The sequence below is a fragment of the Topomyia yanbarensis genome, chromosome 3 (genome assembly GCF_030247195.1).
Source record: "Topomyia yanbarensis strain Yona2022 chromosome 3, ASM3024719v1, whole genome shotgun sequence".
Lineage (NCBI taxonomy): Eukaryota > Metazoa > Arthropoda > Insecta > Diptera > Culicidae > Topomyia > Topomyia yanbarensis.
The window spans coordinates 391,612,375-391,621,249 of NC_080672.1; positions in this window are offsets into that span (position 1 = coordinate 391,612,375).

An 8,875-nucleotide genomic window follows, 5' to 3' on the forward strand; every position below is an offset into this window, starting at 1 on the left:
ATAGTTGGGTAGATCACTACAAGGATTCTTGCGAATATGCTATTTATATTGGACAAACATCTTTATTTACATATTCATAGTTTTTTGGTTCTTTTTTAATTACTCTGAGCTTTCGGCACTCTATATTTTTCCTTGGAACCAGTTATGCTGATGCTTTTGTTCCTAAACCGCTCATATCAGTCGTAATTTGACCGGTGAGCTCGCAGTTATTGAAGATGCTGGTCCCTTCTTTAAATCATGGAAGAATTAGTTCAATTCTCGACAAACATATGATTACGGCCTAAAAGCCAACTGTCAAAATCCACTTTGAATGGAAATTCCGGACAAACCGTTACATGCCAAACACAGGTGTTGATAGTAAACGAAAGAGAAAAGTTTTCTCTTTCATAAACTGTTGTGAACTGGGTTCAGCTAGTAACGGTTTGTCCGGAATTTCCATTAAAAGTGGATTTTGACAGCTGGCTTTTAGGCCGTAATCATATGTTTGTCGAGAATTTTTATATAAAAAGCTTCACTCGCGTCTTTTGATTTGGGGCGGATATGCTATGCGCACTTTTACCCCACTGTCAGTTTTTTAACTTATTCAATTGTTACGAAAATTACTGAATTTTTTTCATTAAATCAAATATATCTCGCAACGAACCATATGTTGAAGATTTTTAGGGTACTGTAGTTTTATAGATCCTGATTTATTCAAACAGCTAATTTATGATTCCCAAAATTCAAAAAATAATATCAAATCAGCGAAAAATGGTCCTTCCCCCTTATTTTCAAGCCACTATATTCAAATCTTTCATGCTTATATGTGCGATTAGTTGACTTAATGATACACTAAATCCATACAGAGTTGCCAGGTTCTAGCGCTTGTGTGCTTCTAAAAGTCCTATGCGCACTTTTGCCCCACGCGCACTTTTACCCCACCTTACTCTAATGCGATCGCAGGGTGTCTATCAAGGTCCATCAGCTGTTTGAAATTGTAAGCCCTCAACCATTAATTTCTTCACACGGCCAGACGACCCTTATATTAAAACTCGGGATGGAACAAAGAAAAGGCTACGGTAAGGAACGAGGTAGAGTTTAGTAGGAGCTAGCTTAGTTTTCAAGCTTAATCCTTAAATGAAGCAGATTTATGCTGATCATTCATTTACAAATTGGAGACGGCATTTGGTTACTACGCTACTGAGATGCGCTATCAACGACGTCGTACCTATGAACCCGGTTTTAAGTACAGTAGAACAAAAAGAGTGTTCATCGCTACAAATCGATACAATCTATTTGGAAACAATCAATTCCTGTCTGACCAGTTTAGAAATGATAACACCATGTATAGTTATTTTATGATACATGCGACTCGATTTGATGTGCTCCACCATATCAAGATATTCCATTGCTATAATGAAATTTTCTTCCCAAGCAGGTAATATGTTCAATCAATCCCCGCAAATGAAAAAATGTGTTTTACCGCTTTCACGTGAACCCCACCACATTCTTGGGCTGAAGACAGCTCCACTCGATAGCTTCCATTACAGCGTCCATACCTCATCATAAAATAACATCAGACCGTGCTTGATATGATGTGACGAGGTTCACTTGCTCCGCTCGTCTTCATGCCAATTGGAACGTTTGTTTATTGGAAGTGATTTTTCATTGACGATGTGAGCAGCGAATTATATTATACATTGCAGACAAAATGGAGACACAATAGAGGGATATCAATCCAAGCGCGTCTGAAGGAGGCATACCGGGAAAGGAATTCTCACTGAAATGAAAGACAAAGATGGCTTTTGATGTTAAAGCTGTATTTTTTTTATTGAGGGGAGACATGTTTGGAATGTTGAAATTGTTTGTAGTTTTAAAGAACCATTTCAAGTAGGAACTCGGACCATCAACAGATTATTGTTCTGAGTGATCAAAAAAGTTTCGACAAGATTCATTCTACGAAACAGAAACTTTTCACTGTTGGTGGTCCCCTTTAGAAAATCAAACGAACTCTACGAATAGAAAGCCATACACATATTAGTGCATCGGTATTTGGTAACCCCAGGCTTTTCAAAGAGCAAGAAGTGCCATATGCAATCAAGCCTGATATGAATAGAGCCTGCGAGACTAATAAATAACCAATTGTTCCCTTAATACTGTTTTCCAGTGATAACCGAGATCGGGTCCACACAAATTGCAATTCCCCAAACAACAAATATATAGCAGAAGTACACGGTTTCTGTTTTTCACAAATGCAACCAGATATCGGCTTGACCTAATTTCTTTGGCAGCTACTCAACCATATAGCGTCCATATCTGTGTAAAGAACTACCGACCCAAGTGAGTACCTACGACAAAGAGGCCTATCTGTGAGCGTTCTATTTTCATTTGATTGGGATAATTGAATTTTCATGTTGGGCCGATTGGTTCAATTCATGCATTCAAAGGTATTTCCTTACATCAGTTGCTCAATAGTCACGTCCAAAGCACAATGTTGGCGGTAATCATTTTGTTTGTGGCATATGAGTATGAAACATGCGAAAAGCTCGCAATATGATAAAACTTTCACCGGTATACAGCTCCCATTACTTACAGTAAATTACAAGATAATAATTCCCCCTTCTGATGTTAATTTGCATGGTGCCAAACTATTTAGCAAATGAACAAACTTTTCATTCAACATCGGAAGTAAAAGTTCATGCTTCGTCATAGAGAAGCAGCAAATGAAAAGAAACCTTGCCGCCAAAACAGTGTCGGCATTAAAGAGTTTGGGGTTATGGCAATTTTCCAACACTTTTGCTTTGCTTTAGGCGACCAAGTTGAGGGAAAATCCATTCAGTGTGTGTAAACCAGCCTCCTGACAACCCTATACTATCATATGGAGTTTGACAGCGACCGACATATATGGGGCGTTATAGCTATAAAGCCCCAAACAAAGAATTATGTTCGGCACTATGCTCGATATTCAAGCATTCCAAACGACGTTTTGCATCTTGTGGGATGATTTAATATCATATCATTCAGAAAATCGACATTTTGTAACTAAATACAGCTTTTAATCATTCGGTTCAAAATGAATGTTTTGCCTTTCATGGCAGTGATGCTGGCTGTATAGAGACGTCGTCCTTGACAGGGGGCTGGTGTAAACGGAAACGTGTCTGGTGCTACAGTTACAGCGTAGTACAGTGATGATTGAATGTGTTATATATTCTACAAGCTACTTCACTTGAACATTTTTATCTATTCATTAAATAAATCAACTTTATTTACTTACAATATTTGGTAATGTTTTAACGAACAAATAAACTACGAAATTGTACAATTTCGAATGCATTTGACCAATACTGTATGTATCTAGTGAATTAGTATAAAACCATACAGGAAACGGAAAAAGCTTCTCTTCAGATTATCCACTTCTCTCGTTTTTGCATTTGTATAGGGCTGTGTTCTGAATTATTATTGCAGGCACCTAATAGAAATGTCAAAAGCGGACCCTACACGAGACAAGAATATTGTCAATAAAAATATTGTCAAGACTGCTTCAATACGTCAATCCCATTTGAATTCTACGGAATCAATATTTTCAAAAAGTCCTTACACGATCAATATATTGATCAATAATTGGTTTATTCAATAAACCTGTTCGCCAAAAGGAAAACTGGATTTACACAAATTTATGTGTACACATCAAGATTCTATTTCTTGTCTATTACTGGCTGACGAAATCACATTTTGTAAATGGTTCGATCAATGTTGTTTCATTATTAACCACTCCGAAACATTTCTGAATCATCTGTCATACATCAGAGATGATTGTATAGAGATGCGCGAAGACTGCAGCCAAAGTTCCACTCGAACCCAAAACAATGGTTACAAACGAGGAATGTAAACAAATATGGCGGATTTAGGAAGTAACTCGTGGGGAGTATTGAGATTGAAATAAAAAGAAATGCATGTGATTATGTATAGGGGAACCCGGGGCTATTAAGACAGTGGGGGTAATTCGAACCCCCTTTCTCAGAAAAAAGCAAGACTTTCTGACTACATTCGTACATATTCGTGGAATCGCTATTCAGAAACATTAATTTTGAAAACTGAATTTGATTCTTTGTTCTTTGTAGAAAGGAGATACAACGTGTTTCGTTTTTTTGCCATTCTTAAATCAAAAATCAATATAAGGGAAAACCGTGATTAAAGCAACAAATAAAAGTGAAAAATATATGGTAAGTATTTTAGAAAGCTTGAGGCTCCTATTTTATTGAATGATTTTTGTTTGGGTGAAAACACAAATATTTTCGAGACGCTCACCACATTTGTGCGAAATGAGCGAACGGGGCTATTTGGACCCCCTATTCCGTCAACCACCGTTCGGCGACTTGCGGCTGCGCACACCATTGCACACGCCACGGATTTTTTTTCTTTTGCTTCTTAAGGAGTTTCTCTTATAAATATTTTATAGGTAAACATAATTCCATTGCAAAAAAATTAAAGAAAAATCACGGTCTGAATTGTCCCGTAGGGAGGTCCGAATTACCCCTACATTGTAAAAGGAGGGAAAAACGTAAAGATTTGCAAATCGTCGCCTAGCGCTGCCATTGAGTGGTGAAAATGAACCTTTTATGGCATCAAAATATAGCTGAGGTTTCAAACTAACAATTAGGACCATTGACCGGTAAATTTTCTCACATCTATCCACCTAAAAGGACGATTTTCTTATGTAGGTCCGAATAGCCTCGGGTTCCCCTACATACGAAGAATGTAAACTTTTTATACGTACATACTAAATAACTTTTAAGATACAAATAAAGTACGAGTACATTTAAAAACATTTTAAACTTTACAAAACCATTGATCGCTTGTCTAGTCACTCATTTTATATAACTGGTAGACGCAAAGTCTGTAAAGTTGTCGTGATATTCGTCATAAATATTCATTTTAAATGGCATCAGCAAAGTACTGTGTGACAATACAGTAAAGACCCGTTTTTATCAACCCCTTGGCGAATTTTAAGCTGATAAAACGGGGACATTGACAAAATCGGGATATATATGTTTCTGTCTTTTTAAAAAACCGAAGCTCTTAAAATATTCTTCTTTGTTCTTTAGATATAGCCTTGCGACCTTTTCTGATTATTTACTTTAAGTTCCCCTTTAAGGGGGTCTGACAGTGCAAAATAAAAAAAATATTTTTTTTGTTTTTGCATTTTTCGGATCTCTAAGATAGGAAATATATGCTCAAGAAAGGATTTACTCGAATTCAACTTGGTTCGTCTGCTAGAGCCCATCAAACTACCAACCATCAATTTTCATATGACGCTGATAAAATCGGGGGCAGATAAATTCGGAGGCCGATAAAATCGGGTGCTGATTAAATCGGGTCTCCACTGTATTGCTATTATTCATCAACTGTATTTTCTATATATCCTCTCTAGTGCAACGAAAAACATTTACACAGGCTCAGTTACGTAAATCAATGCATTTTCGAGTTGCATGATTGAGTATTTTGCGAAATATTTCTCAAAAGAAATTCGTTACGCATTCATTAAAACAACAAGTCTTGGTAAACCATGCAGCCAAATTCACTGTTTTTTCTCACAACAAAGACAAAGACACGCGCTTTGTATTTAAAACATCGTCTTTGTCAAATGTATGACATCTTATCTAACTGCCAAAACCATCAATGACAGATTTATTCCACATTGCATGTTATTCCATTACAGTGTATTATGAAATTTCGGTAATAGGATTTTTCACCCCAGAAAATGTGCTAACTGATCCACTGAAATAGACAGGCATTGCATTTATCGCTCATATGAGTAAATGCGCCCGGATAGTTTGCTATTGCGACAATAAAAATTCACATTTTCACACGAAAAGTTATTGGCACTCACACTACTTCTCCGGATAAATACAACGTGTTATTTCTCCGGATAAATAAAACAGCCGGAGAATGAATGAATGAGTTTATCACGGTATCCTCTTTGCGTTCGCTGCTTTGCTGTCGTTATTCCAAAACACGAAAAAACAAGTCTTTCATACTTCTTTGTCGCTTTTCATTGTAATTAAGTTTATTTTTTGAAGTTTTAATTGATTTCCACGAAATTAAAATTTTATCACCTTCTCCGGTGAGAAGGAAAATGTCAAATTTTATCCGAAAAATCATTCTCACGCTATTTGTGGAGACGGAGAATTTTGCGGCTCATCTTATCTCATAGCACCCAATCAGTCTTCAACAAACCCTCTTCGGTCAGGACTTAGATGGTGAGATTTGTATGGTCATATGTGACGACAGACCCGGAGTCAGGATTTTTATTCGAGAGGAGCTTAAACATTTAATGCATAAACTAAATTAGTTACGAAATGTGCGTTTCGACTTCGACTTCGCATCAGTATCCGACACTAACTTAATGCCGGGAAGAAGACACGATTCATGTGCACTGACATCTCGACGAAATTTTGAAAGGTTCCTACACTCAAAAAAAGTAACCGTTATGCCTATTGATTTTACACATAGATTTTTGCAATTAGCGGAGGCAGATAGACACTATTCGCTGGAACATAAACCTAATGTGTGTATTTACAAGACATATTAATCTCACATTCACATTTCATAACTATAAGGAACATAAAACCCGATTCTATAACAATACACACATACTTATGTGTGCGCATACATAGTTTATACAGTTGACACATAGAAGGTATGTGTGCGCGTGATAACACTAGCATTTCTTCTTCATATAGATTTCAAGTGGTTTGAAGCAAATAGAATTAACGTTTGTTTTTTTTTCAGTGTAGTGAAATAATTTCAAAACTAAGAAAATATAAAAGAAAAAGAAAACTTCTAAAACTCACGAACCATCCGAACATGGCAATCCTTGATGTCACTAGACAAAGCCAGGTGGTCGGACTACATGTTCACAAGGTTTAAAGTTTACAACAATGGTATGAGTATGAATATCATCATTAAATCACACACATCGTGAAGGCCAACTTCCAACAACTTTCTGAAAACTAATATTCTAGCGTCAAGCACACGTTTACTATTCCAGAGTATGTTTGATAAAAAAAGAATTACTGATCTGGCTGGCGATTTGTGGATCTGGTAAAACGATTCAACTCTGTCCAGTCTGGCGTTTTGCCATTATCAGGTACGGAAAAAATGCTTTATTCGCCACTCACTCAGCTGTGAAACATTTTGTTGGAAATGTCTCTTTCCAAGGAGCTTAACACTCCTCCCACCATGCCAGTTTTACCCTCACGAACAACCGGAACGGTACGGTATTTTCAAATCGCTATATCTCAGCATTCGCTTGACCGATTTTTTGGACTTTATAGATTACTGTAGAAGTATTAGAACTGATTTATTTAGAATGATCTGTCTAGGACTAAATAAGTCGAAGCATGTATTAAAAAAACTGAAAATTGCAAATCTAGCGAAGTATGCATATTACTACGTTGAATCCTTTGTATTGATGTGTACAACCAATTTCTAGTATACTGTTGATAATACCCGATAGAATAAACTTTGTTAATTTCACAAAATTGCATAGACTACAAAAATCGTAAATGTTTCGAATTTCATGGCGAAGTCACGCATATATTTTGCTATCAAAATGTTCGTATATATGAGATACAAGTTTCTAGAAAATTATTTATAGTTTTTTATATCTTAACAAAATTGCGTATCTTGCAGAACTTTTTATTTATTTTCCATTATAACTTCGAATTTACGCAAAGATTATTGCATATTATGTTTGATTTTATATTATAGACAAGTTTTTAGAACATTGTTTGGTATTTTTTTCATTCAATGAATTACAATATCCTCACAAATTTGTGTACTATACAGGACATTTTTTGACGTAGGACTACGTCTTTGTTTTCGATATGGGGGTGCACTTTGCAAATTCTACAAAAATGGTATGTAACGAAAAGTGGTCCAATTTCAAACGCATATAATTCAGCCATCTCACGATAAATTTTCAAATTTTTTGCACAAATCACCCCGAAATACTTCTAAGAATAGATTCCAATAGATAAACCCACAGATTTTTTATATCATGGCATTAAAATTTTAAATAATGTACAACCTTGTCAAAATATCGCACATTTACACACAGAAGATAGCGCTTCCCAAGCCCGGTACGACAGATTTGTGTACCTAGCGCGCTACGCTTCTATGAATGACGTCATCATCGACTATTTAAAGAATGATTCACAGATTTCTCTGTAATGTCACAGATTTTTTGCACAATTTTTGATCACAGATTCTTTTTCACAGATGACAGATTTTTGGCATTTTGATGAAAATTTCACAGAATTTCGCAACTTCCAGTCCTTTGCTAATTAGCTGGGATTGTTCAATATAATTGTAAAAATGTTTATTACATTCTTATTAAATTTAAGTCAAAATTTTCTTAACGAAAATTTTCTGAAATGTAGTAGTTCCCGAGATATTTTAAATTTTGTTTTAACAACGCAATTATTTTGTTTTATTACGACCTTTCCAAAAGTTATTCGGATTTCTCCATCAACAACAATAAGTTTTTCGAAATGCCAATAACATTTCCTTTGACATCCAGGCGATATTGTAAACCATTTGAAAGCTATACGAAAACAATGTGGTCGTAATAATATAAAATAATTAGATTGTTAAAACAAAATTTAAAATATCTCGAGAACTACTAAATTTCAGAATATGTTTGTTAAGAGAATTTTGATTTAAAATGGCGTTTATAATCACATTAAAAAAGAAAGTATTTTTGCTTGCAAATAGTATAATAATACAAATAATAAAATAATGTTAAAAGTTGTAATTAGGAAAACTTTTTATTAAAAGTTTCTACAAGATCCAAATACAAAGGAAAAGTTTATTTTACGTCTTCAAAACGATA